Raw genomic sequence first — 10,310 nt, forward strand, 5'->3', positions numbered from 1 at the left:
TGCCCCAAAAAATTGGAAAGGGGATTCAGCAGTCCAATCCCTGTACCTTTTGCAGAATATCAGTCTGTCCCTGATGTTTTTCCTGTAGAGAAGTGGCTTCCTCGCTGCCCTTCTTGACACCAGGCCATCCTCCAAAAGTCTTCGCCTCACTGTGCGTGCAGATGCACTCACACCTGCCTGCTGCCATTCCTGAGCAAGCTCTGCACTGGTAGTGCCCCGATCCCGCAGCTGAATCAACTTTAGGAGACGGTCCTGGCGCTTGCTGGACTTTCTTGGGCGCCCTGAAGCCTTCTTCACAACAATTGAACGTCTCTCCTTGAAATTCTTGATGATCCGATAAATGGTTGATTAGGTGCAATCTTCCTAGCAGCAATATCCTTGCCTGTGAAGCCCTTTTTGTGCAAAGCAATGATGACGGCACGTGTTTCCTTGCAGGTAACCATGGTTAACAGAGGAAGAACAATGATTTCAAGCACTACCTTCCTTTTAAAGCTTCCAGTTTGTTATTCTAACTCAATCAGCATGACAGAGTGATCTCCAGCCTTGTCCTCGTCAACACTCTCACCTGTGTTAATGAGAGAATCACTGACATGATGTCAGCTGGTCCTTTTGTGGCAGGGCTGAAATGCAGTGGAAATGTTTTTTGGGGATTAAGTTCATTTTCATGGCAAAGAGGGACTTTGCAATTAATTGCAATTCATCTGATCACTCGTCATAACATTCTGGAGTATATGCAAACTGCCATCATAAAAACTGAGGTAGCCGACTTTGTGAAAATTAATATTTATCTAATTCTCAAAACTTTTGACCACAATTGTAGCCTACACAATTGCAAAGCACGTGAATATGTTCACATGCGCGCCGCACACATAGCCTACTTTCAGCGGAATATCATCTGCAGCTCTCAACTGGTTTTGACATGGAGCAGCTCACAGAAGAATGACATCGGTAGCTGGTAGGGTAGAAAATACGTTTCAATTTATGACATCTACCAGTAAATGCTAACTAAGGCAACAATGGGTACGCAAACCAGGTACTGAAAAAGTTTAGTCCGAAGTGTTGGTTTGTAGGCTATTTGTGATGCGCAATTGTCATCATGCACTGTTTGCATCAGGGGCTTAGACATGGATGGGCCTGGGTGGACAGAGGCCCACCCACTGGGGAGCCAGGCCCTGTCACGCCCACCCAATCAGATTGATGTCATTTAAGCATTGCTGTGTACTTAAACCATCTCATTTTTGTATTTTTATATATATATATATATAAAAATAGATTTTGAGAGTAAAAATATTTGAAAACTCATTAAAAGAAACATAACAAAACATAGGATTTTTCACACAGGGTGCCTTTTCCTTCACTGGGCGGCCATTTTGACAAAATTAGAGTATACCCACTTCTCCAGGCACCACTACACCACTGGATAGGGCTGATGGAAAGACAGCAGTCACACACAGCGTGATGTTAAAGGATAAGCAGTCACACACAGCATTATGTTAAAGGATAGGCAGTCACACACAGCATGATGTTAAAGGATAAGCAGTCACACACAGCATGATGTTAAAGGATAAGCAGTCACACAGCATGATGTTAAAGGATAAGCAGTCACACACAGCATGATGTTAAAGGATAAGCAGTCACACACAGCATTATGTTAAAGGATAAGCAGTCACACACAGCATGATGTTAAAGGATAAGCAGTCACACAGCATGATGTTAAAGGATAAGCAGTCACACACAGCATGATGTTAAAGGATAAGCAGTCACACACGAAGTTGATGTTAAGCGGTCCATAAACTCAATCATAAGAATACAAAAACACAACCATTAAGCATTTCCCAATAGAAATGTACAACTATTAGTTCCCATTGTAAAAAAACATTTAACCTTTAGCACACAAAGTAACCTGTGACCTAAAGTTTAAAGTGGAACTGACATCGTTTTAACTACTTTGCAGATATGAAACAAACAGTCAATCATAATATCAGTACAAAAATAGCAAATTCCTAATTTATGCTACAAAACCAACTTTACATGAGGTTTTAATATAGGTTATATTTGACTCAACATTCCATGACGTACAATAAGGCATTGTTGGCAGAATAGATGGATGCAATTCAATGCATGACTAATATAATTCACCCATACATTTATTGGTAGTCCCAAAAAATCAGGTTGTAAATCACAGCTAGCCTGGTACATTGTTTGCTGCCTGCATTCGGGATACACTGTTTCAGTTTCAATGACTCAATATTCTGGACAAAAATGGGCGAATGTAACTAAGGCTGGGAATGTCAATACAATCAAACTAGCAAGGGCAATGACCACAAGTCAATCATAACGTGGCTAACAGGCTAGCGTATCTATTTATGTAGCAAGCTAAAAACACGGAGCCTAACGTTAGCTGGATAGATAGCTAACTAGCTGCTAGGAGGCTGTCATATCATGCCATTGGAGGAGTGGGTAAGTGACTGACTTTTTCCAATCATATCGTTTTTCGGTGGCTATACACAGCTAGAAACGCTGGTGTCATTTGGTTAGCTAGCAAGAACTTGAACGACTTTTATCCAGTCAGCATATCTCTTGCGTTCGCAAATTCACTCTGGCTATCTACTCCAATTTCAGAGCACTCTCGTCTCAATTTACAAACGGCAACACCCGCTGAATATGACCGGTGTCAGTATACGTAAAAAAAAATAGTAATAGTTAGTCAAGAATGCTCTAGATAACATGTAAACAGCCTAACCAGCTCTGCTACGGCGAGTAAAATGGTCAGAGTGATGTGTTCTCTCATTTGTGTCTGGAAGTAGCTAGCTAGTAAGTATAGCCAGTTAGCTTGGGTGCTTGGTTGGGACAAGCATGCATTGGCAGGCAAGCTGCAGAAGGACGAGGAGGCTACAATTCCCCATCGTTTATCAGTGCAATTTTGACGGCCAACTAGCTAAAAAGTTTGAGAGGGTTTATCTAATGTTCTTTTGTTAGATTTTAGCTCATCTTGCTCTGGCTAGCATTAGTTGTTGATCTTGTTGTTGTTGATGTGCATAACTGAGGGAGAGAGAGCCTACCTTTTCATGGTTGTTCGATCAATAGGACTGTAAAGTTCCCAAATGTAAGAGCACTCCCGTGGTGTTTACGGATTTGCAGAAATCCATTCAGGTGTATTTTCTGGCTTTTGGCGAATGTGTTGTAATGATCTAAAGTCGCGCTTATGCTTATTGCTACTGCCTGTAAACACACAGTCCAGTTCAAAGTGAATGATGGCAGGTCCGTGTGGCAAATGGCTTGTTTGTATAAAGGTCTACTGTAGCGCTGATTGGTTATAGCGCACCAGTATGTGTAGACTTCGGTCCTGGACAAGACAAATGTTTCTATTTGGTTTTATTTACTGCAGTGTCTATTAATTGTCCAAATGCACGGTTGTTCTGAAATATGAACACAGAAATACTGGACATTTTGAACTGTTATTATGGTGGTGATTTGGCAAAATGTTATTCATGGTCTTGAATTGGACTCGCATTTCTCTGGTCTCGGTCTTGACTCTGTCCCCCCCCCCCCCCCCCCCATTCCAAAATCATGGGCATTAATATGGAGTTGGTCCCCCCTTTGTTGCTATAACAGCCTCCACTCTTCTGGGAAGGCTTTCAACTTGGAACATTGCTGCGGGACATGCTTCCATTCAGCCACAAGAGCATTAGTGAGGTTGGGCACTGGTGATGGGCGACTAGGCCTGGCTCGCAGTCGAAGTTCCAATTCAACCTAAAGGTGTTTCGATGTGGTTGAGGTCTGGGCTCTGTGCAGGCCAGTCAAGTGCTTCCACACCGATCTCGACAAACCATTTGTCACGGATTTAGCCGAGGCTGCTCCTCCTCCTTGCTCGGGCAGGCTTCGGCGTTCGTCGTCCCCGGAGTACTAGCTGCCACCGATCTAGGTTTCAGCATCTTCTAGATTGGTCTGCTTTGTGTACACCTGTTTCCCATTAGTGTTGATGGTTTCCCTTTATAACCCCTGTCTGTCATTCGCTTGTTGTGTGTGATTGTTCTCCATTTGTTTTCGGCAGGACTGTGTATTGCGAATATTGTTCCTCCCTGTTTTGGAGGTTTTTGTTGTTTTGTACTTTTCATTACGTTTATTAGTAAAGTACATCTGCCAGTCTCTCGGTGTCCTGCGCTTGACTTCGTTCACCGCATACACGTTTATCCTGACAGAATCACACACCACCATGGAGTCAGCAGGAGCGGCGGTGCCAGCTGGATCAGTGGAGGAACGCGTTGAACAACAAGCGGCCATGATCCAGGCTCTCGGCACCGCCATGGAATGGGTGGTGAGCACTATGGAGCGATGGGAAAGAGGGGGTCTGCCTACAGCTCCTCCTACGATACCACCACCATCGGCATTACCCATCGCTTCTCCTCCGGGGTCCAGTGGGATTCGGCTCTCGCTCCCGAGGGCTTATAATGGCACAGCTGCCGGGTGTCAGGGTTTCCTGCTCCAGGTTGAACTCTACCTGGCAACCATCCACCCGGTGCCCTCGGGATACAACCCCCCCACTCGGCGCTGGAGTGGGCCAACGCCGAGTGGGGGGGAATAGACGCCGCTAATGTCAACTATGCAGAGTTCACCCGCCGCTTCAGGGCAGTTTTCGATCATCCACCAGAGGGTAAGCGGCGGGTGAGCGTCTATTCCACCTCAGGCAGGGGAGAAGGAGCGCACAGGAGTTCGCGCTGGACTTCCGGACGCTGGCTGCCAACGCGGGATGGAATGAGAGGGCCCTCATCGACCACTACCGCTGTAGCCTGAGGGAGGACGTGCGTCGGGAATTGGCCTGCAGGGACACCAACCTCAGCTTCGATCAACTGGTGGACATGTCTATTCGCCTGGATACCCTGTTGGCTACCCGCGGACGTCCGGATTCAGGGCCGTCCATTCCATCCCCCAGCACTTCCGAGCCGACCCCTATGGAGCTCGGAGGTGCTGGTACTAGGGAGACCAGGAGACTGTGGCCACAGAGGACACACTGCTGTGGCTACAGAGGACACACTGCTGGTCGGTGCTGGGGAGGGTCTCCTAGGAATCGAGGCAGTAGGCAGCGCACTGATGAGTCATTCCAGGTGAGTAGGCACCCAACTCACCCAGAGCTCCCTGTTGCGCATATGTGTATTAAAGTTGTGTTTCCCAAGGTTTCTGCTCATTCCCAGCATAAGGCGCTAGTAGATTCAGGCGCAGCTGGGAATTTTATTGATCGCCAGTTCACCTATAAGTTAGGGATTCCCATTGTACCAGTTGATGTGCCCTTCCCCATCCATGCCCTAGATAGTCGCCCTTTGGGGTCAGGATTGATTAGGGAGGTCACAGCGCCTCTCAGGATGAAAACGCAGGAGGGCCATGAGGAGATAATTTGTTTGTATTTGATTGATTCTCCTGCATTTCCCGTGGTGTTGGGGATTCCCTGGTTAACATTTACATTTGACATTTTAGTCATTTAGCAGACGCTCTTATCCAGAGCGACTTACAGTTAGTGAGTGCATACATTTTTATTTATTTTTTATTTTTATTTTTTTATACTGGAATCGAACCCACAACCCTGGCGTTGCAAATGCCATGCTCTACCAACTGAGCTACATCCCTGCCGGCCATTCCCTCCCCTACCCTGGACGACGCTGGGCCAATTGTGCGCCGCCCCATGGGTCTCCAGGTCGCGGCCGGCTACGACAGAGCCTGGATTTGAACCAGGATCTCTAGTGGCACAGCTAGCACTGCGATGCAGTGCCTTAGACCACTGCGCCACTCGGGAGGAAAAAACATCTCATGACCCCAACATTTCATGGCAACAGAGGGCTCTCAAGGGATGGTCTGATCAGTGTTTTGGGCGGTGTGTAGGTGTTTCCGTAGGGGCAACGATGGTGGAAAGTCCGAACCAAGTTCCCACCATGCACATTCCACCTGAATATGCCGATTTGGCACTCGCCTTCTGTAAAAAGAAGGCGACTCAATTACCACCCCATCGACAGGGGGATTGTGCGATAGACCTCCAAGTATGCGCTGCGCTTCCTCGTAGTCATGTGTATCCTCTGTCTCAGGAGGAGACAGCGGCTATGGAGACATATGTCACCGAATCTCTGAGATACGGCCGTCCACTTCCCCTGCGTCATCGAGTTTCTTTTTTGTGAAGAAGAAGGATGGGGGTTTACGCCCGTGTATTGACTACCGTGGTCTCAATCAGATCACAATCAAATACAGCTATCCTCTCCCTCTGATTGCTAGTATGACGGAGTCATTACACGGGGCGCGATTCTTCACAAAATTGGATCTCAGGAGCGCGTACAACCTGGTGCGCATTAGGGAGGGAGATGAGTGGAAGACAGCATTCAGTACCACCTCGGGTCACTATGAGTACCTCGTCATGCCATACGGTTTAATGAATGCTCCTTCAGTCTTCCAATCGTTTGTGGACGAGATTTTCCGGGACCTGCATGGACAGGGTGTAGTGGTGTATATTGATGACATTCTAATATACTCCGCTACACGAGCCGAGCATGTGTCCCTGGTTCGTCGGGTGCTTGGTAGACTGTTGGAGCATGACCTGTATGTGAAGGCGGAGAAATGTCTGTTCTTCCAGGAGTCCATCTCCTTCCTGGGACACCGGTTGTCCGCGTCAGGGGTGGAGATGGAGATTGACCGCGTTTCAGCCGTGCGCAATTGGCAGACTCCCACCACGGTGAAGGAAGTGCAGCGGTTTTTGGGTTTTGCCAATTACTACCGGAGGTTTATCCGGGGCTTTGGACAGGTAGCAGCTCCCATTACTTCCCTGCTAAAGGGGGGTCCGGTGCGTCTGCAGTGGTCGGCTGAGGCGGACAGGGCTTTTAGACATCTGAAGGACCTGTTTACCTCGGCTCCAGTGCTGGCACATCCGGATCCCTCTTTGGCGTTCCAAGTTGAAGTGGATGCGTCCGAGGCTGGGATCGGTGCTGTACTGTCTCAGCGCTCGGGTACACCACCAAAACTCCGCCCCTGTGCTTTCTTTTCTAAGAAGCTCAGTCCGGTGGATCGCAATTATGACGTGGGGGACAGGGAGCTGTTAGCTGTGGTTCAAGCCCTGAAGGTGTGGAGGCATTGGCTTGAGGGGGCTAAACACCCTTTTCTCATTTTGACTGACCATCGTAACCTGGAGTACATCAGGGCGGCGAGGAGGCTGAACTCTCGCCAGGCAAGGTGGGCTATGTTTTTTACCCGATTTGTATTTACGCTCACCTATAGACCAGGGTCACAGAACGCTAAGGCAGACGCCCTGTCCCGACTATATGACACAGAGGAGAGGTCCATTGAGCCCACTCCCATACTTCCGGAGTCTTGTCTGGTGGCACTGGTGGTGTGGGAGGTTGATGCGGACATCGAGCGGGCGTTACGTACCGATCCTACTCCCCCCCAGTGTCCAGAGGGTCGGAAGTACGTGCCGCTCGAGGTTCGTGATCGATTGATTTATTGGGCTCACATGTCACCCTTCTCTGGTCATCCTGGTATTGGTCAGACAGTGCACTGCTTTAGTGGGAAGTACTGGTGGCCCACTTTAGCTAAGGACGTGAGGGTTTATGTTTCCTCCTGCTCGGTGTGCGCCCAGTGTAAGGCGCCTAGACACCAACCCAGAGGGAAGTTACAACCCCTACCCGTTCCACAACGGCCGTGGTCTCACCTATCGGTGGATTTTGTCACGGACCTTCCCCCCTCCCAGGGGAACACGACGATCTTGGTCGTTGTGGATCGGTTTTCGAAGGCCTTCCGTCTCATTCCTATGCCAGGTCTCCCTACAGCCCTACAAACTGCTGACGCCCTGTTTACACACGTCTTCCGGCACTACGGGGTACCTGAGGTAAATGTAATGTAAATGTGATATAGTGTCTGATCGGGGTCCCCAGTTCATCTCTAGAGTCTGGAGGGCGTTTATGGAACGTCTGGGGGTTTTCACCCCGAGAGTAATGGGCAGGTGGAGAGAGTGAAGAGGATGTGGGTAGGTTTCTGAGGTCCTATTGCCAGGACCGGCAGGGGGAGTGGTCGGGATTTATCCCCTGGGCAGAGATAGCCCAAAACTCACTCCGCTACTCCTCAACTAACCTTACGCCTTTCCAGTGTGTGCTAGGTTATCAGCCGGTCCTGCGGTTATCGAAGCCCCTGCGGTGGACGAGTGGTTTCGGCGCTCGGAAGAAACCTGGAACGCTGCGCATGTCCATCTGCAGCGGGCTATCAGGCGGCAAAAGGCGAGCGCCGATCGCCACCGCAGTGAGGCTCCGGTGTATGCACCGGGAGATCGTGTCTGGCTCTTGACCCGTAACCTGCCCCTTCGCCTGCCCTGCCGGAAGCTGGGTCGGCAGTTTGTGGGGCCATTTAAAGTCCTGAGTAGATTGAACGAGGTATGTTATAGGTTACAACTGCCCATTAATTACCGCATTAACCCCTCGTTCCATGTGTCTCTCCTCAGGCCGGTAGTAGCTGGTCCACTCCAGGAGAGTGAGGTACGAGAGGCTTCTCCGCCCCCACTGGACATCGAGGGGGCTCCGGCGTACTCAGTCCGTTCCATCTTGGATTCGAGGCGTCGGATGGGGGGCCTGCAGTATCTCGTGGAGTGGGAGGGTTACGGTCCGGAGGAACGGTGCTGGGTCCCTAGGAGGGACGTCCTAGATCCCTCCATGTTGAGGGATTTCCACCGGAGTCATCCGACTCGCCCTGCTCTGCCTCTTCCTGGCCGTCCCCGAGGCCGGGGTCGGCGCACGGCTGGAGCCGCGCGTCAAGGGGGTGGGGGGGGGGGGGGGTACTGTCAAGGATTCAGCCGAGGCTGCTCCTCCTCCTTGCTCGGGCAGGCTTCGGTGTTCTTCGTCCCCGGAGTACTAGCTGCTACTGATCTATGTTTCGGTGTTTGTCTTGTTTGGTCTTTATTGTTTACACCTGTTTCCAATTATGTTGCATTGGCGCATGTGACCAATAAAATTTGATTTGATTTGATTTATAACCCCCTGTCTCTCATTGTGTATTGTGTGTGATTGTTTTTCGTTAGGTCGGCACTTGCTTTTGTGTGCGAGTTATTGTTCCTCCCTGTTAGGAGATTTGATTTGTACTTTGAATTACTGTGTTCAGTAAAGTACGTCTGCCAGTAGCTCGGTGTCCTGCGCTTGACTTCGTTTACCGCATACACGTCACCCTGACAAATACATTCCGTAATATATGTTCAAATGTATATAAAAATGTTTTTAATACATTATTTGACCAATTTAAAATCTTTCACATGTATCCAATTTTTTTAACATCTAAAAATATATTTTAAATGTATTTTTCTTTCTCATATGGGCCCCCTCCTCAAAAGGCCTACCGGTAGAATGGGTTCCAGTGTTCAAACACCAAGCTTGGAATGAGATACAGAGAACACAAGCTATAATCTAAACATACACATACAAACCACCCCACACACCCAAACCATGTTGAATGGTCTCAGTGGGGTAGTTAATGATAAAGTGACCTGGGACCTGGGTTCTCCTCCATGGCTTTAGTTTAATGGCTCAGTAGTCTGTCACTTATACATTAGTAGTTTATCATTAGCCAGAGCCTGTCCCTTTGTTTGAATTACAATCTCAGATAGAAACCTGTACACACCTCCACTCATTGAGTAACATTTAGGATCTCATGCACCTCCTGATCTTTGATCTATTTAGCCTGGTTGAGATTTCTAAGACTTCCACATGGAAAGCTTTCTGGATCGGTAGGCTACAGACTGAGAGGCTTCTTTCCCTCTTCCTTCAAATCATTAACTTCTAGAGGATTACTTGTCTTGACACCCTGGTGCCCATGTAGATTGTGGATAGTCTCGTCTCCTTGGTCCTCCACTGAGGATGTGTTGACTTTCTCTCCCTGTGGTCAAACTCCTGTGATGGATGGTGTATTTATCTGTGGACCTGAGCATTCCACCCATGTCTGAAAAGAATCAGCTTTGTTTGACCTGAAATTGGGTTTGTCTCGAAAGACAGAGGGAGAGAGAGAGACAAAGACTCTTTTTTAAACCTAAAGGAGGGGAGAGAGGTATCAGATTGGGATTAGGCTGTTATGAGGTCAGTTTGTGTTTCAGCATCCTTCACTCTCTGACACACAAACAGAGGAACTTGGGCCCCAAGGCTTTGAGGGACCCATCTAAGGCAAAGTCCAGAGAAAAGAGCTAAAGCTATGAGTGAGGTTGTTTTTAGAGCTTGGTTCAGTGAAATTTCACTCTAGCAGCACATAATCGACTTAGCTCTAGACTAGTTTAAAAGACAGACAGAGAGGTTAGGTGTAAAGGA

The sequence above is a fragment of the Coregonus lavaretus genome (assembly GCF_964263955.1).
Source record: "Coregonus lavaretus genome assembly, chromosome: 1".
Lineage (NCBI taxonomy): Eukaryota > Metazoa > Chordata > Actinopteri > Salmoniformes > Salmonidae > Coregonus > Coregonus lavaretus.